Source organism: Schistocerca piceifrons, chromosome 3, assembly GCF_021461385.2.
Source record: "Schistocerca piceifrons isolate TAMUIC-IGC-003096 chromosome 3, iqSchPice1.1, whole genome shotgun sequence".
NCBI lineage: Eukaryota > Metazoa > Arthropoda > Insecta > Orthoptera > Acrididae > Schistocerca > Schistocerca piceifrons.
In genome coordinates this window covers 426922335-426943019 of record NC_060140.1, presented here as the reverse complement: position 1 = coordinate 426943019, position 20685 = coordinate 426922335, and the positions used below count along the sequence as shown (strand labels likewise).

The 20685-nt window shown below is 40.0% G+C and overlaps 1 protein-coding gene across 1 annotated transcript in view; it reads right to left on the bottom strand.

Annotated features, from left to right (window-relative positions):
* The window catches only part of LOC124788715 (regulating synaptic membrane exocytosis protein 1-like), a 165376-nt gene that overhangs the window by 12904 nt on the left and 131787 nt on the right, over window positions 1-20685 (bottom strand). The window lies entirely within an intron of this gene.

Below are 20685 nucleotides of genomic sequence, written 5' to 3'. Positions count from 1 at the left end.
GATCTTAACTATATATATCTAATATAAATATGTGTGATTTATAGTGTAATCATATTTCACGGATTTTTTAGTACTTATGTGGAGGACCTCACACTTTTGGTATTCAGGGTCAATCAATCGACACGATTCGCACTATGCAAATATTTTGTGTAAATCAGTTTGTAATTAGTTATGATTTTCTGATAGTATTGATAGATGGCAAACGACAGCATCATCTGCAAACCGTCTACGATGGCTGCTCGAGTTGTGCTAGTAATAGGTAATGATATTGGGAAAGAAAGACATGCACTCAAATTTTTACCGATATTTCGATAGTGAAGTTATTATCAACCGATCGATACCAACCATAAAAAACAGTACTGAAACAAACCCACTGAAGTTATCACATTGGATCTGATCTGCAAAAATGTCTTGACCACACCTGGGCCGGCCGGAGTGGCCGAACGGTTCTAGGCGCTACAGTCTGGAACCACGTAACCGCTACGGTCGCAGGTTCGAATCCTGCCTCGGGCATGGATGTGTGTGATGTCCTTAGGTTAGTTAGGTTTCAGTAGTTCTAAGTTCTAGGGGACTGATGACCTCAGATGTTAAGTCCCATAGTGCTCAGAGCCATTTGAACCACACCTGACTTGTCCCATCTCGACGGCAATGCTACTCAGTCGCTGCTGAAATTGTACATTACTGTAGCTGTGTTTTGACCTCCTTGTTAATAGATACCATGAAATCCAACATTGCACTAGTCTAATTCAGTATTATTCTGTTGATTTCGTACATAACATTTCATTTTAGAAATCATATTGTTTGTGGCTCTGAGCACTATGGGACTTAACAGCTGAAGTCATCAGTCACTTAGAACTTAGAACTATTTAAACCTAACTAACCTAAGGACATCAAACACTCCAAGTCCGAGGCAGGATTCGAATCTGCGACCGTAGCGGTCGCGTGGTTTCAGACTGAAGCGCCTAGAACCACTCGGCCACACCGGCCGGCTGTGGCGACAAATACAACAGCAGATTGCGTAGCGAGTGGGCGTCGCTGGAGACATCCGGCATATGCAGGATATAACGAAAGGATACTGGCAACTTCGAGGTGTTGTATGGAGTGTCTTGCAAAAAAAGTTAAAGGAAAAACCATGTCCGAAAAAAGTCATCCGACGAAGGTACAGATCATCGAAATTGAATAGATCAGTGTCTTCCGCTGGTCCACCACCTTGGCAGACAACGTTTATACGTTTGCGTACAACAAACGAAACTTCTCCCAATGAGCTTGACATAATTCAGAGCGAACCCGTCCATGCTGGTCACATCACAGAGGCGACTGCGAAGTGCAGTCACTTCAGTGTACAAACGCAGGTTTGCTTTACAGAAGTGGTGTGGGCTTGCGGTAGGTGTTGATTCCTGTAACTTTGCGCTCTGCAGCTTCATTGGATGACATTTCCAAATATAGATTCCTACCCTCAATTTGTTGCCCACGACACATTCTACTACACTGTCAATTTTATCGGTATCATTTTGTTACACCCTTATATTTCCGTTGATAAAAATCATATTTATATCTAATAGACGCGTCAGTTAATTTTGTGTTCAGCAACTAGAATTTGATCTGAATGCCAGTAAGCATAAAATTATTTTATCGAATGCGCTAAGAATAGCATTGAGTCTCTATTTCTAAACATCTCGTCCCGACTATTTCACGAAAACTTAAGAACTAATACTGACATACTTCGGTATGCTATTTTACAATGTGTGGCCATAATGGCCTAGCGGGTAGAGCACTAGACTCCGTTCCTGGAGATCACAGATTGAAAGCGGGGTAGGTGCTGGGATTTTTACTAGTTGCAGTCCCTCGAGGATGGCCCCATTCTATTCAGCCAGCTATCCCCAGGCGATGGCCTACAGACAGGCAAACAGACTGGCTCTCGGCTTGCACGACTGACTTTTTATTATTGTCTACTGAAAGTGATTTTTAAGTAAAAGTTATGTTATAACAATGGAAACGTAGAAATGTGTATTAGAATTTCCATCTTAAGCAGTATTCTGTACTTGAAACCTTTGAGGAAATTGCAAAATTGTGGTAAGGTCTTTTGGGACCAAACTGCTGTGGCCTTTGGTCCCTAAGCTTACACACTGCTTAATCCAACTTAAACCAAGGACAAAAGACACACGCATGGCCGAGGGAGGACTCGAACCTCTGACGAGGGGAGCTGCGCGAACTGAGGCAAGGCGCCCCCAAGGTCGCGCGGCTGCCCCGCGTGGCAAAATCTTTGAGCATGTGTTGTGAGAGAGAGGCTAATTAGAGCTTTACTGTAGGCCAGTGGTCGTCAAACATTTTTTCTAAACAGCTAGTTCTGATATGGGGAGGCGGCACCTCGCGTCCCATACGCTACTGGCCATTAAAATTGCTACACCAAGAAGAAATGCAGATAATAAACGAGTATTCATTGGACAAATATGTTATACTAGAACTGACATGTGATTACATTTTCACGCAATCTGTGTGCATAGATCCTGAGAAATAACTGCCTTGATACGCCTAGGCATTGAGTCAAACAGAGCTTAGATGGCGTGTACAGGTACAGCTGCCAATGCAGCTTCAGCACGATACCACCGTTCATCAAGAGTAGTAACTGGCGTATTGTGACGAGCCAGTTGATCGACCACCATTGACCAGACGTTTTCAATTGGTGCAAGATCTGGAGAATGTGTTGGCGAGGGCAGCAGTCGAACATTTTATGTATCCAGAAAGGCCCGTACAGGACCTGCAACATGCGGTCGTGCATTATCCTGCTGATATGTAGGGTTTCGCAGGGATCGAATGAAGGGTAGAGCCACGGGTCGTAACACATCTGAAATGTAACGTCCAATGTTCAAAGTGTCGTCAATGCGAAAAAGAGATGACCGAGACGTGCAACCAATGGCACCTCATACCATCACGCCGGGTGATACGCCAGTATGGCGATGACGAATACACGCTTCCAATGTGCGTTCACCGCGATGTCGCCAAACACGGATGCGACCATCATGTTGCTGTAAACAGAACATGGATTCATCCGAAAAAAATGACGTTTTGCTACTCGTGCACCCAGGTTCGTCGTTGAGTACACCATCGCAGGTGCTCCTGTCTGTGATGCAGCGTCAAAGGTAACCGCAGCCATAGTCTCCGAGCTGACAGTCCATGCTACTGCAGACGTCGTCGAACTGTTCGTGCAGATGGTTGTTGTCTTGCAAACGTCCCCATCTGTTGACTCAGGGATCGAGACGTGGCTGCACGATCCGTTACAGCCATGCGAATAAGATGCCTGTCATCTCGACTGCTAGTGATACGAGGCCGTTGGGATCCAGCACGGCGTTCCGTGTTACCCTCCTGAACCCATCGATTCCATATTCTGCTAACTGTCATTGGATCTCGACCAACGCGAGCAGCAATGTCGCGATACGATAAACCGCAATCGCGATAGGCTACAATCCGACCTTTATCAAAGTGGGAAACGTGATGGTACGCATTTCTCTTCCTTACTCGAGGCATCACAACAACGTTTCACCAGACAACGCCGGTCAACTGCTGTTTGTGTATGAGAAATCGGTTGGAAACTCTCCTCATGTCAGCACATTGTATGTGTCGCCACCGGCACCAATCTTGTGTGAATGCTCTGAAAAGCTAATCATTTGCATATCACAGCATCTTCTTCCTGTCGGTTAAATTTCGCGTCAGTAGCACGTCATCTTCGTGGCGTAGCAATTTTAATGGCCAGTAGTGTATGTACCGATGTTATTATTAATGGGTAACCTACATAAATTAATACATTATGAGCCCCCAATGGACAAGCAATGTAGCACGGGCGCAATAAATTGGCCGCTGATCCCCAAGTATTGATCGTTAAAAGTCAGCACCATTCAGAACACTTCGTGCGACTCTTCTGTTTCATTACTACTGTCCTCAGCTACTCCGAAGTTGTGACACTGTAACTCGATGGCGAAGTGTTGTTGTGTTATCTGCGTAAGCAGATTATTAATTGATTAACACTTTGACTGCCGGCTAAGTAAGCCTTGCCGTTTCTTAGAATCCCGAACATTTTTATCATTTTTCAATATTTTTTATTAAGAACACAAGCCTACATCTAACTACGATAATAACCTTTTATGAAAGCCTGAAACTTGCTGTGCTTCTTCTGGATTACGCTTATAAATTGCTAAACGTTCCTTTCACATAGGGCAATTTTTTTTAGCAAGGTTTCTTGTACATGGCTATTTCTCACTCACTGCACTGCTATGCAGTGTATTTTCTTGCAGCCTTTCGTGTTGGCCTACAGCAACTAAAAAGTATGTTTCATGGTTCAGAAAATGAGGGAACATCAGAAAAGAACGCAATGTTCAAACTAACGTTTTACGCAGTCAAAACGAGAAATACTCACTTGAAGTTTGACACACTTTTTCCTGCACAGAGTTAGAATCGTCATGTGAATCGTCGATGTCGTCATCCTCACTGCCATTTTCAACAAATTGTTGCTCCAATTCACGCAACATTTCGTCGACCGTAAGATATCGCGAAACCGTGTCCTTCGTTTCTATACGGTCAGAACGAACAGCTGCCGCCCTCCAGCAGTTTAACTTCACACCTCAAACGGCCCATTTTAGAAACTGCATTCCTCTCGCTAAACAGTGAAGACGGATCGAGTCCGTCAATGTACATCGTTTCACATTCAAACTGGGAGAAACTGTACATCGTCACTTGTCTGGACCGACAATCTTCGAAATTTTCAAGTCCCGTCAATTGACGAGATTAGCAATGATTGTATGAGATTTAAATCAATTGTGCAGTATGGGACACGATGCTGCTCTATTTGGAGTCATCTTGAATTGATCTTTAACATACACGAAATATTGTGTTAACATCACAGAGGTAGTTTCAACATGAAATACTATACCCCCAGAACTCATTTCCAGCAAATAGTGAGTCCAGCCAACTGTTTTACAGAGCTCATGTCTCGCTCTTTGCGACAGAGTATGAAAGTATAGTTTCCTTCATCTGGTAGCGCCACAGACTTCCTGACTTCTGACAGCGAATATCTCATTGGCACCAACTGTGTTGTCATAAACTTCATCATTATTCATCGGAGATTTACACTATGGTCCTATGTCTGACTTGTGGATTGTTATAATAATTAATATACTTCATTAACTGTGAAGATCTTCACCGCAATGTAATAATCTGTTGTCATAACGAAGCTCTAGTGAATTTCTAAAATAGTAACAGTAGATAACTGAGTTGTATACAAGAATAAAAATGCCACTTTTTATCGTTAAGTTTGTAGAAAACTCTGTCAGTTGCTTAACAGATTTTAACTAAATGAAACATGCACAGAATTTTCACGCATTATATATAGAACAATCGTGCAGGTTAATCAACGAATTGCATTAATATAGAAACGATTGTGGCAACAAAGAGTCCTCTGTTCTAGGTGTGTCCGGTGTACCCACATAAAACACCAGCATTCATTCTACCGAAACACAACGAAATAAAAAAGGGGTAGGACGAAAAATATATGAAAAAATAATAAAACAACAAAACCTTTATTTCGATAGATCAGGAAGTATTCAATAATCCGAACTCTGTATATCAATTAAAGTTAGTTTGCCTAATGGTCACGAATCGCACTATCTTGTATGACTCTGCGGAAAGCTGTGCGTTTTTATTTTGTTTCCCATTCATTTCTCGTCACCATAAAAATTCCAAAGCTCAGAATTAAAATGGCTGAGTTAATGAGGTGGATAAATCCGAATAATTACACTTTGTCTATTAATGTCGTCAGAGGAGTAATGCCAGTGCGGCAGTCAAATTTCCTATGCTAATTTTTAGCCTTTACTTTTGTAGACTCATATCATTCTGGAAGCCTCTAATTTCTAATATATGTTAAAAATCTGCACTTCTGCAAGCAATAATCAAATTATTTACTAAACCTCATACAGAGTCACTCAGAAAAGTTATATTCTGGTTAGATGAATCGTGAGAAACCTCTCACTAAACAACGTATAGTCTCAGTTCATAGCTGTAATAATTACGGAGATGTCGATATCAACTTTTTGAAGTGGAACTACAGTAATTTCTGTTGCTAATATCTTAATTCTAAGTACTAGTTTCGAAGTAATAACAATTTTCAGAATGCAGAGTTTATGTGTTTTGAACACGAAACCGATTGTTACTTTGTGCTCAAGTTCGTGATTTCATATCCAATTATGAAACTATATCACTTCGGTAAAGGAGGAAAAAGAGCGCTGCACCACCGCGATACCGGTATAAAAGAGCCGTAGATTAGATAAGATTCACTTTCATTCCAATTCATCCGTAGTGAGGAGGTCCTCCAGGACGTAGAACATGTCAGAAAAACAATAACATATGACAAATATCTACAACTGAAACAAATAAGCTTATGTACCTTCCACAGGTCACAAGTGGAACGAGCGTCACTTTTTTTTAATGAACACTTTATGAAAGAATCATTTTACAAACACTAATAGCCGGCCGGAGCGGCCGAGCGGTTCTAGGCGCTGCAGTCTGGAACCGCGCGACTTCTACGGTCGCAGGTTCGAATCTTGCCTCGGGCTTGGATGTGTGTGATGTCCTTAGGTTAGTAACGTTTAAGTAGTTCTAAGTTCTAGGGGACTGATGACCTCAGCAGTTAAGTCCCATAGTGCTCAGAGCCATTTGAACAAACACTAATGCACTGAATTTAATATGAAAAAAGTAATAAACATGGAATAGTACTACTATAATACTTATTTACAATGAATACTTACTGCACTGAAATGGCGCGGAAGTTAAATTGTACTTACACGCACACACACACACACACACACACACACACACACATTTATTTAAAATGTACACATTACTGCACGGAAATAGTACCGAAGGCTTCTCTTAAACTGAATTTCATAGGTTGTTAAGCTTTTTATGGCTGCTGGCAAGTTATTGAAAATGTGTGTTCCTGAATAATGCACATCTTTTGTACAAGAGTAAGTGATTTTAAATCCTTGTGAAGATTATTCTTATTTTTTGTATTGATTCCATGAATTGAGCTGTTGGTTTGAAAAAGTGATATATTTTTAATGACAAATTTCATTAAGGAATAAATATATTTGGAAGCAGTAGTTGGTATCCCTAGTTCCCTAAACAGGCTTCTGCAGAATGTTCTTGAGTTCACACCACATATAACTCTTACTGCACGTTTTTGCGCCCAGAAAACTTTATCTTGGCTTCATGAATTATCCCAAAAAGTAATCCCATATGACATTATGGAATGAAAGTAAGCATAGTATGCCTGCTTTATCATTTTTATATACCCTATGTCTGACATAATCGCATTACAAATAGAGATCAGTTAAGACGCTTCAGCAGTTCTGTGGTGTGCTCCTCCCAGTTGAATTTATTATCAAGCTGTAATCCCAAGAATTTAACACTGTGCGGTTCTTCTTTCTGCTTGTTATTGTATGTTAGGCATACACTCGTAGGACACCCATCACAAGTTCTGAACTGCATGTAGTGTGTTTTTTCAAAGTTTAGTGACAAAGAATTGGCTAGGAACTAGTGATTAATGTCCACAAATATTTTATTAGCCGATCTTTCTAAGACTACACTTTATTTGCTATTTATTAGAATGTTTGTATCATCGGCAAACAAAACGAACTTGGCATCTGGTAATGTTACTGATGAAAGGTCATTGATATACACAAGAAAAAGTAAGAGCCCTAAAATGGAACCTTGTTGGACCCCACATGTAATTTATTAGTTCCCATTTGGATGATGCCTGGTAGCTTAATACATGTCTCTTTCCTAACAACACCCTTTGTTTCCTGTCAGAGATATAAGATTTGGACCATTTTGCAGCATTTCCTGTTACACCATAATACTCTAATTTACTTAAAAGGATATTGTGATTTACACATTCAAATGCCTTTGACAGATCACAGAATATACCAGTTGCCTGCAATTTTTTGTCTAATGAATTAAGCACATTTTCACTGTAAGTGTAGATAGCCTTCTCAATATCAGAACCCTTTAGAAATCCGAACTGTGATTTTGACAGTACGTTATCTGAAATAAGATCGTTATAAAGCCGATTGTACATTACTATTTCTAAAATTTTTGAGAATGCTGGCAAAAGTGAAATTGGACGGAAATTTGATGGCATTTCTTTATCTCCCTTCTTAAACAGTGGCTTAACTTCAACATATTTCGACTATTCAGGAAATATTCCACTGATAAACGACTTTTTTGTTCCACAGATAGCTTAATATGTTACTTACCTCAGAATCACATTCTTTAATTAACTTTGTTGATATTCATCACACCCACTAGATATTTTTGATTTTAAAGATATTAAGATGGAAATTATTTCTGCTGGGGTAGTGATGGTCAAATTCATATTATGGAAGTTACTTGAAATGTCTGGTCTCCGGTATTCCATAGCATCATCTACAGAACCTGACAACCCCATCTTTTCAGTCACAGTTATAAAATAATTACTATTAAAAACAGTCTTGATCACGATTTATTTAACAAGGTGACCGGTTTCGACCACTACTGTGGCCATCTTCAGACCTATAAGTTGTACACAAAGCTCTAGTTAGAGGGCTACATACATTAAACAAAATACATAAAGTTATAAAGCTATAAAACATTGAATTACCATTGAGTAAGAACCCCTTTCTATTGGAGAATCACTACTGGAGAAACCAGTGCACGTCTTATTATATATAATGGAGGCTCCACCCACTTCTGACTGCATGATGTCATTATTAACCAATGAGTTATAAGTCGAATTACAATTTAAAATTTCTTAGTTAAAAGAACATTGTCAAGAATTAGAAATAAATACACACTAAACTTAGCTTATTAAACAGCTATTGTCAATTAAGAAGCGTTAAAATATTTAAATATGTAGGAAAATGAACTTTGGTTTGGCAGTACATGGGTTGCCCTCTCAAGGCCTGTCAGTGAACCATTTGGAACCACTGGTTGCTATGGTGAAGTTAGACGCCGTTGCAAAGATGAAGCAGCAGGCTTTTTTCACTGAAGTTGTTGTAAAGTCGATAGTCGAACTAGTGGTTGCCATGGTGAGGACAAACGCCAGTGCAAGGATGTGGCAGCAGACTTCTTTCCAACGAAGTTGTTGCGAAGTAGAATGGCAAAGACTGTGGCGTCGGACGATGTATTATTGAGCAGCAACTTGTCTTTATTGAAACGAAAAGAGTAAGCTACAATAATCTGTAGCTGACATGTATACTACATGCTGCCCAAATACGATATGAAGTAGTTGTCTGTATATATGAAATATTATCTATGAAGTTGATATGTAGATTACATGAGCCTTTTTTTCATTTAAGGCATTGCTATTCCTCAAGTTATATGCCAGTCATATAAGGAAATAAAAATGAAAGAATTTAAAATTATAAAATTATGAGCCAGTGTCAAAAATAAAACGATGTGAATTAGCAATATGCAGTCTAAAAGCATAAAAGCAAAAATTCTATAACAGATAGTCAATCATAAAATAGTGTTTGGTGAAAGACAATTACAATGTAAAGATAAAATATTTGCTAAAAGTCTTTATAATTATATATATATATATATATATATATATATATATATATATATAATATTTGCTAAAAGTCTTTATAATTATATATGTATATATATATATATATATATATATATATATATATTAATTAATTATAAAGACTTTTAGCAAATATTTTATCTTTACATTCTAATTGTCTTTTACCAAACATTATTTTATGATTGAATATCTTTTTTAGAATTTTTGCTTTTATGCTTTTAGACTGCATATTGCTCATTCACATCGTTTTATTTTTGACACTGGCTCATAATTTTATAATTTTAAATTCTTTCATTTTTATTTTCTTATATGACTGACATATAACTTGAGGAATAGCAATGCCTTAAATGAAAAAAAGGCTCATGTAATCTACATATCAACTTCATAGATAATATTTCATATATACGGACAACTACTTCTTATCGTATTTGGGCAGCATGTAGTATACATGTCAGCTACAGATTATTGTAGCTTACTCTTTTCGTTTCAATAAAGACAAGTTGCTGCTCAATAATACATCGTCCGACGCCACAGTCTTTGCCATTCTACTTCCAACAACTTCGTTGGAAAGAAGCCTGCTGCCACATCCTTGCACTGGCGTTTGTCCTCACCATGGCAACCACTAGTTCGACTATCGACTTTACAACAACTTCAGTGAAAAAAGCCTGATGCTTCATCTTTGCAACGGCGTCTAACTTCACCATAGCAACCAGTGGTTCCAAATGGTTCATTGACAGGCCTTGAGAGGGCAACCCATGTACTGCCAAACCGAAGTTCATTTTCCTACATATTTAAATATTTTTAACGCTTCTTAATTGACAATAGCTGTTTAATAAGCTAAGTTTAGTGTGTATTTATTTCTAATTCTTGACAATGTTCTTTTAACTAAGAAATTTTAAATTGTAATTCGACTTATAACTCATTGGTTAATAATGACATCATGCAGTCAGAAGTGGGTGGAGCCTCCATTATATATAGTAAGACGTGCACTGGTTTCTCTTCCTTAAACCCGGCAAACCACCGTCCGCCGTCTCCTCCTACCGTCCCATCAGCCTTACCTCGGTCTTCAGCAAGGTCCTGGAATCTATCCTCACCTGACGCATCCACCAGCATCTCCGCCAGCACCGCCTCCTTCCCGTTACCCAGTGTGGCTTTTGGCCGTCCTTCTCTTCCGACAACCTTCTCCTTGACCTCAATCATCTCCTTTCCGAGCAGCTTAATTCCCGTCGCTCCGCCATCTTCCTCTCCCTGGACCTCGAACGTGCCTATGACCGCATATGGCATTCCGGTCTCCTCTTCAAGCTCCAAACCTTCGGCCTTCCCATTAACTACGTCCGTCTGATCGGCTCCTTTCTCTCCCGCCGTCCTTCCTATGTCACCATCCATAACACAGATTCCCACACCTTTTTCCCCTTCGCCGGTGTGCCCCAAGGCTCCGTCCTCTCCCCCCTCTCCGTCCTCTCCCCCCTTCTGTACCTTTTGTACACGGCAGACATGCCGCCGCCGTCACCCCCCGTCCACCTTCTCCAGTTTGCCGATGACACCGCCTTCCTTGCCCTTGCCCCCACCCTGCAGCGCTCCCAACACCTTCTCCAATCCCATATTGACCGGTTCACTGCTTGGTGCAACCAGTGGTTGCTCAAGGTCAATCCCTCCAAAACCCAGGCGATCATTGTAGGCAAAACCACCCCTTCCTTCCGCCTCCTTGATTTCTACATCACCGTTTATGGCCGTCCTATCGCGCTCACTCCCACCCTTAAGTACCTTGGCGTCACCCTCGACCGTCGCCTCTCCTGGACTCCCCACCTCCGGACAATCCAAGCTAAGGCACGCTCCCGTCTCAGTCTCCTCAAGCTCCTCTCCGGCCGTACGTGGGGTCTGGACCCCTCCACCATCCTCCACACCTATAAGTCCCTCATCCGCCCTATCCTTTGTTATGCCCATCCGGCTTGGATCTCCGCCCCCCCTACCTTTTATAAATCCCTCCAAATCCTTGAACACCATGCTCTCCGCCTCGCCTATTGCATCCGTCTCCCCTCCCCTACGCGGATCCTGTACGACCTCATCCCCTTCCCCCATCTCCTCCTTTTCCTTGAAAGGATACAGATCCTGTACACCTCCCATAAACTCGACTCTCCTCACCCTCTCGTCTCCCCGATCCTCTCCCACCCTCGCCCGCTGCTGCGCCTGTATTCCCATGTCCCACCCGGTCTCCATCTCTCCACCCTCCTTACCCTCTCCCAAGGTGGCTTCCGCCAGCTCCCCCTCCCTGATGATGTCCTCCTCCCCTCCATCTACCCCTCCTATCAACTTTGACCCTGCTGCACCCCCCACTTCCAGTGTCCCTTCCTTTGGGCACCCTCCCTCCCTTCTCTTCCCTACCCCTTCTCTTTCCTTTTCCCCCGTCCCCTCCCTCCACCCCTGTTCCCCCGGGCTTCCCCTCCCCCTTCCTCCCTCCCCCTTTCTCCCATGCCCGTGGCATCTCTGCTCTCCCCTCTCGCTCTCCCACTCCCCTACCTCCTCCGCCTCCTCTCTTGGCAGGTCCCCGGACTCGCACACGCATAGTGAACATTCGCACGCCGGAGATCATCGCCGTCAGTGTCTCGTGTGTGTGCTTCGTTTTGTGTTTCGTGTTCTTTTGCAGTTACAACTCTACTGTTCACATGTGCCGTCGCCGTTCTCCGTGTTTTGTGTGCCGTGTCAACAAGTGTTAGTGTTTTTATCATCCAGCGTGAACGGCTTCGTTTTTATTGTTTTTTGTATCTCCATTTTTTGCCCGCCATTTTTTGCATTGCCTGTATCACCTCTATGTCATGTTATTATTCCACTTAAGGCTGAAGAGCAGTGTACTATGCTGCTGACAGCCCGCCTGTATAGGTGATTAAAATTACAATAAAGGAAAAAAAAACTGGTTTCTCCAGTAGTGATTCTCCAACAGAAAGAGGTTCCTACTCAATGGTAATTCAACGTTTTATAGCTTTATAACTTTATGTATTTTGTTTAATGTATGTAGCCCTCTAATTAGAGCTTTGTATACAACTTATAGGTCTGAAGATGACCACAGTAGTGGTCGAAACCGGTCACCTTGTTAAATAAATCGTGATCAAGACTGTTTTTAATAGTAATTATTTATAAGACATTGATCACTGCTGTTCCCGTAGTGCATTCAAAAGTAATACAGTTATAAAATGTTTGTTAAAAAGTTCTGCAACACTACACATATTTGTCACCAATGTATCATTTACTCTCAATCTATTTGTTCCTCTTCATGCCTGGTTCTACCAGTCTCGTCCTTCACAATATCCCATATTGTCTTTATTTTGTTATCTGATATGACTATCTTTTCCTTGTAATATTTATGCTTTGCTGTCCATATTACAATCTTTAATATTTTGCCATATTTCTTGTAATGTGCTATAGCATCAACATCAGAACTGTTTCTGATTGAAGATACAGTTTCCTTTTTGTTTTACAAGATACACCTATTCCTTGAATAACCCATGGCTTCTTTGTAGAATTTGCTCTAACCTTGGCTACTTTTGGGGGAAAACAGTGTTCAAATAAGGTAAGCACTTTATTAGCAAAAGTGTTATATTTTTCATTCATGCCATGAGTACTATAAATATTGTTCCAATGAATGTCTCTGAGGACTGTCCTAAAATAATCAATTTTTGGCTTATTGATTACCCTCTTGAGCTCAGATTTAACAGATTTTATATTCTGTTCAGTATTAACATTTAACAGAAGGAACTGCATGTCATTGTCTGAGAGGCCATTGACTATTGGTTTTGTAATATAATTTTGTTCATTGGACTTTTCCATTAAGACATTATCAATGGCTGTTTGTGAGCAATTGGTTACCCTAGTGGGGAACTTCACAGCGGGAATTAAGTTGAATGATAGTGTTACTAACTCAAATAAGTTCTTATTGAAAGAGTCTTTAAGGAAATCTACATTGCAATCACCAGCAACCACTCTTTCTTTGTTTTTGGTTGTTAAATGGGCTAGTACAGCTTCAAGGTGGTTTACGAACAATTAAAGTTACCAGCAGGTGCTCGATATACACTTAATATTATGAAGGACTTTTTGTAAAATTCTGCTTCTTTTGCACATGCTTCCGTATGCTGTTCTAGGCAAAATTTATGAATGTCTACGTTCTTAAATTTATGACAGTTCCTGATGAATGTGGCAACTCCTTCTTTCTCAATTTCTGCCGTAGAGGAAATGTAGCTTTAATTCTGTTTGTTCGTCCACTTGTGTTGATCGCTGACTGGTCTGAACAAATTAATGTCTTCCATAAACCAAGACAGGCTACATACGCTACTTCAGATACAAAGAATACAGAAGGACAGAAGGAAAGCGAAGAGAACTGTTGAGTTGTGCGTGCAACGTCGATTCCAAACAAGAATGGAAGTTCAACGACGGTGCAAGAAATTGCTTTTGGAGGGGCAATGGAGTACTACGAAGAAAATAGGAACAAGTCTTCAATGAGCAAACCGAACGAAAAAGATGTTATGGTACCTGTTGGTCAGAACACACATGTCAGCTACAGAGAAATGCCGCGTGCCTCTGGAATATTATAAACCGTTCAGGAAATACTGTGAGGTTAACAGATTATCTGAATCTCCCTACACTTGCCTGTTTCCTCACGGCCTAGCTTTATGTTTTTTGTTAAGGATGACCTCTTAGTGTTGGTATCTACATACTTTTGAGCACTGAAGTCTTAAATACCGTGGTGGAGGGTCCAGTTTTGTCGGACTAGGATAGAGAGACCTTAGTTCATGATGGATGGAGTATTTTCCGTTCGCGACGAACTGGAGTGGATTTATCTGTCTAACCACTAAGTAAATAAAAAGAAAAAGAGTTCCCTAGACGCGCCAATGGGGCCCTACTACCGCCATGTCATCATCTGCCAATGGCTTCATCAGATGCAGTACGCAGGAGCATCTGTACATTACATTCCTTGAACTTGGAACTGCTGCTAACTGCTCGAGTAGTTGCGTAGTTGGCCTCAAGAAGATGAGTGCACCCTTACCAGTCCTGCAACCACGGGAAAATGCTTAGCAGTAGCTGGAATCGAATCCGGGTCTCCTGCAATGCAGTCAGCCTCGCTCACCAATTTTTTTCATCTCATTTTGTTTGTAATTGTTCGTTGCGTATGGTCGGAACGGACGTCCAGTGGCACCCGTTCAGGTTCATACTTGGTCCATTCACTCAGGTCTTTTAATTACAGAGGGCAGCTAACTCTCTGACCGAACACACTGACACACTGAGATACCTTGCCGTCTACGCAAAGAAAATGAAAAAAGCGACTGAGCTGCGGAGGTGGACAATTATTAGAGTACATATATGCAAGTATCTAATTCCTTACGCTAAGATAAAATTGTTTACTAGCAACCTCAAAACGAAATTTTTGTCGGACAGCATTTTAAAAAATGGCGTACAGTATCGTTGTGAAATTTCTCTGCAAAATTTTCTGTTCACTATGTCAGTCCTTCTATTCTCACTTTGAAGGTTTGTCTCCATTTACTACGATTCCATCTTCACTCTTCTCTATCTGTTCTGAAAATAATAAATGTTAACAAAACTGTGTGGTATAACTAAACACGACCATTACAATGACGATTCCGACAGCGTTGCCTTGTCCTGCGGTGTATTACCACACTGTGTTCGGTGAATGACAGACTCCACTGTCAACGCCAACCACGACTGACCAACGTCATAACCATCATCACATCATGAAATCTATGTCTCTTGCTTAATCTTACTGTCCATTGTTCATGTATCCGTGCTTCGTTGTTGGTCTAAGTTTGGATTAATCTTAGACCGTCTTGTGAAAGTTACTAGTCGCGGTAGTGTGTCTCTTATATTTCTTTACGACAAAGTCTCAGCCCATTCTAAAGATTACAATTGATGTATGATTCTTTTACTGACGGCCATGTCCTACACCGTACCCGGGTTGCGCCTATTAAGTCTTCATTGTACTGTTTTTGTGTTGTTGTTCTTTACATTAAATATACGCTGTTATTTCGACAGAAAACAAGGAAGACCCGAGAACTTTTAGTGCCAAGTAGTATAATCGTAGTTAGGTTATAATCAACACACACTTCACAGGCCTATCGTGTTTGGTCTCAAACTATATGCGATTATCCTTAACTTTTGAAATGGAGGACATGAAGGAGGAATCAAGTGCAGAACTGGCCTCAGGTCTTTGTATTTTATTAAGTATGGTCCATGTTATATAAATTATAGGCTCGGCGACGGACCCTACTAGAATTAACTTTCCATCAGAATCTTTCTACATAATTTAGTGCCATTACAAGTATGTTACACGAGAGGATTCACTTACTTTGTGAGATTCATGTCAAAAGGGAATGCTGATTTGACAGGAAAGGTCAACTTGCGCTTGCGCGGTACCTTGTAAAGAACAGCCAGGAGATTTCGTCGTCACTTGTCACGAAAATATGTAGCCAGTTACTGAGTTATACCTCGATTAATTATTGAGTAGGTTCCAAGTGACAGTTCTGCCTTTTTTAGACAAACTGAAACACAGTTTTAGCAGTGAGAATCCAGTGTACACTCGTTTTGTTCATTAATTATCATCGGTGCAAATGAAATTTTGGGAGCGCTTATGGCAAAACACATCATTAGGCTTGGCAGTGAGAGTCATTCATTTGAGTAATCAGTTTTTCTAGTATCAACGTTCGATTAAAGTACTAGAAGCATGACACATCCTTAATGACTTAAAATTAAATGTTTCTAATTGAACAGACAATGACACAGACTTACCACGACACTGTTGATCAGGCTCACGTTTAGCACGAGCTGAGCTGTATAATGATTCACGCTATAGTTACAGATTCATGCCATAATGATAGTTGCAAGCATATAAACCATTTAATCTGATGCTTCACTGTTGAAGTGTACAAATTCCTGAGACTGATATACGAATTTACATTCCCGGAGCTTACTAACCTCCCAAGAAGAAATCGATTCTAGAACATGTACTTTGCATCATTTGTAAATCCAATATCTCACAGAATTCTCACGTATTATCTCTAATGCAAATGTTGGTTTCAGAATGGTTGGGATTCCTTTCAAGCATTTAGATATGAATTATTCGTTTTCAATAATCAGCTAGCTCTATTGACATAACAAGACATTTAAATGAAAAGAGACAGGAACAGCTTTCTTGAAATTGATGCAGGTATTTTCAAAACTGATATCAATTTCTTATGAATGCTTTATGTTTACTGTAAAAAGTCAAGAAAATCATGCAGAAATTATTTATAAAAGTAATTATACATAGAATGATTTATATTATATTTAATGAATTATGTACAAAAATTAAAAAAACGAAAATGCAAACCCAACTCTTATTTGGAAAACAGTTATATGCCTGGGACAAATATACCACCACAAAGTCCGATCTATTCGAAAATAAAGACTACAGACAGACCAAAATAGGAATTAAATTTAAATATTTTACCTCAAATATTACATTCTTACACTTAATTTACCCGATTTTTAAGGAAGAATGATGATAAAGTAATTCAGAATACTTTGTGTGAAGAGCGCTTTAATTAATTCAGGTAAAAATTAATTGAGCTAAAAATTCGCAAGACGGTCTTTACCAGAGTTTTATGGCGGGCACTCATCTTAGTTGTTGCGCTGCTAACCAATTAAAAGTTGGGCGTACATGCGCAGTTGATAACGGGAAGGGCGGGTGACCGAGCACAAACAGAGGCCAAGAAGGAAGGACATGTTTAAGGAAACAGGGAGACAGACAGAAGGAGAGAAGGCAGACAGGCACACACAGAAAGACAGACAGAAAAGCAGATGGGAAAGATACAGTAAGGAAAGTCTTACACAGAGAGAGAGAAAGAGCTTACCATGGTAACGTGCTACACTTTGTCCGCTGTTGATACAGAAGGTGTAGGAAAGAAGAAAAATAATTATATTACAAGAAGGCAAGTGAAGAGAAAAAAGAAATGTGAAAAATACAATTAAAATATCTTGCAGTTATTCGTCTTGCAAAAGAAAGATATGCATACGCTAATTTTTATAGACAAATTTAAATTCAGAGCATATCTTCTGCCATAATTTCCTTGCAAAACAAAATTGCATACACTAGAGCTGTAGACGCAGTACAGTTCAGCACGGCCAGTTTCTACAATACAATACAAGAAAAAGAAAAAAAATCAATAAGATATAATCTACCAAACAATGTTCATGTTATAGGAATGGAAGTTATTCGCAATACAAGACTGAAAACCATTCGTTGAAACCACATATTATGTGTCTACAGTACTATCCTTATTTCGAAATTTCCTGCTTTCGGCTGATGTTCAGCAGGTTAATTAGTGTAGAATTTAGTAACGCGAGCACAAGATAATAAGCTAAATGAATGATTTGTAGAATACAGCATTTCATTTCTTGCATCTACTTTTGTAAAGAATACAAGGAAGATGATTTGAAGAAAGATTTACAGAGAGAGTGTATGACAGAATGCAGGCTACAAATGGGAAGATATCATGCAGAGTTACAGAAATCTGAAGTAAGCTTTTAAAGAAAGGATCACTATTATTTCATCGGAATGTTAGTTATTTTTTGTTAAATATGTTTTACTACTTAAAAATTAGATTGGTGCGTCCACGTCTATGACAACCACTTTGAGGAACGCAACATACGCTATAAACACGGACTCCTATGAAAAATATCTTGAGAATTTAGATTTGACAACTGCTTTCGCGAATTGATTGTGAGATAGTGGTGCTTTTTCAAAATTACTGCCGCTTTTATTGGGTAACATTGATACTGGAGACGGAAGTGGTATGTTGTACCATACAATGAAATCGTGTACAAAAGTTTCTTTCGCGACAAGCCATGCCAATGCAATTGTTCATCACAGAACGTCTGCTTCGTGTTCTGATGCGTGTGAGCTCCGATGCAGTTCATAGCAGAAACTGGTCTAGAATACAAATTAAACTACGTTCAAGAGGCAACACACCGTGTTCGTGTGTGAAGAAACATCAGTCGTTGTAGCGATACAAAAGTACTACGTATTCGATGCTTACCTTCACATATGTGTAAATGCAGTGCTGACATGCATCTTTTGTGCCAACTCTCACAACAGTGCAACAGAATACAATAGTGAAGCTTACATATTCTTGCAGCTGAGTTAATCTACTATAAAACCGGTGATTTTTCAACCAAGACACAAGCATGGGTGCATATAAATTTCAGCAGTAGCTTTCCGAAAAGTTTAACGCAACAAAAATCTGCGCCCAAGCTGTTAAGGTTCCATAACGGTGATATCTTAGAGAAACAGAGGAAGAAAATTTTACCCGCAGAGCTTAATATTCGAAGCTAAATAATTCTCAGCACCTGGACCATACTGTCATACATGCTGATAAAATTTATTTTTAATTGTAGGAAAATACCTTCGGTATTTTGTTGAGGGTTGTATGCATCTGAGTATTGGCATACCCCATTAAATAAGCACCTAGTCACTCCCAGTATTTCAACTGCACTAAATTATCTGTATTGTCTGTGTATTATTGAAAATACTAGTTATTAGCGTTCAATTATCTTGACAAATCTCCTAATGTGAAGCGTACGACTCAACTTGCAAGATGCTGTTGCGTGGACAGCGGACTTCAAGCTCCGGACCGCTTTACGTCTGCACCGTACTGAACAGAAGAGCTGTCACTGATCCAAAGCAAAAGAGCAACCAGAAATGCTTGTAACGGTTCTTTTCAAAGCAAACCAAAAGTGCTACCGTAAGCAGTAGTCATATTTTAGAAATCAACGTAGACAACGTATCAAGTAACATTGTTTTTTAACTGAATTAAATAATGACAGTTCATTGTCAAAGTTATAATACGCATTTAAATAATGAAAACACTGATGAAAATTAGGGAGCATCTCTGAAGGTACAAAAGCATATGAAATTTTGTTCCATATGAGCAAGACCATATCAAAGACTCAAAGAAAGACGTTACTGATTTTAAGAAGCACTGTTTTAAAAGATAAATGACGAAGAAATCGTCAAGAAAGAGCTAAGGAGTCTAAGTTTGTCTTACATTGTAAGCTATACGATGTTCATTGTCCCAAGTGATTCGCCGTCTGCATTTACTCACTTCATTTTAACTGTCGTCATGTAGTATAGTAGCGTGTAGCCAGCAGCCAGCGAACTAGGAAGAATGAGACCGACAGAGGAAAATGACATCGAAGCTAAACTGCCAAGCGGCCCAAATCCTTACATTTTTCTAGGTGGAAAGTATTTAGTTCTTCCTCAGTGACACGAAGATATTTTCTCTAAGTTATACAAGGAAGTTTGGGCGGCTTCCTATCATTAGATATGACAGTGGAAGAGCATGAGGGATGCTGCACCCGAAAAGTGGATAGTAAATTGCGAGGGACAACAGAACATTAAAAAAGATTTGTGGGAGCTATTACGGATGCAGCTATACGATACATATCAAGGAGAGTAAGACAAAACGTTGGCTGATTCAGCTGGCTGTAAGTATATCAACAAATAATTCATACAAATTACAGGAAACGAATACTAGAGCAACTAAGTGGAATAAGGATACAACGGTAGCTTGATTTGTCATCTAATCTGAACATCTCAAACACTAACAGGAAGGCGTGGACACTAATAAGAAACGTATGTTCTGCATCTTACGACTGCGGTCAAGAAGAACCTCAGTGACTTAGTGATGTGGAACCAATATTCAGCAGTAGGGTAGTCTTCTGATGCGTGAGCATCATTTGGGACATACTTCAATTCGCGTAAGCCATCGTAGCAGTATTTTTTTCACGAGTTTTCTCCTGTGCCTCATCTTAGAGCAGAACTCGCACCTAACGTCCACAGCTGTTTGTTGGATATTTTCCAATACCTCCCTTCCGCAACAGTTTTTATCCTCTACAGCTCCCTCAAACACCACCGATGTTATTTCTTGTCATCTTAACACATGCCTTATAATCCCATCCTTCTCTTCAATTTTTTCCCAACGTACTAGGTCTACAACTTTGCTTCCGCCGTTTTATCTCGAAGTTCGGGG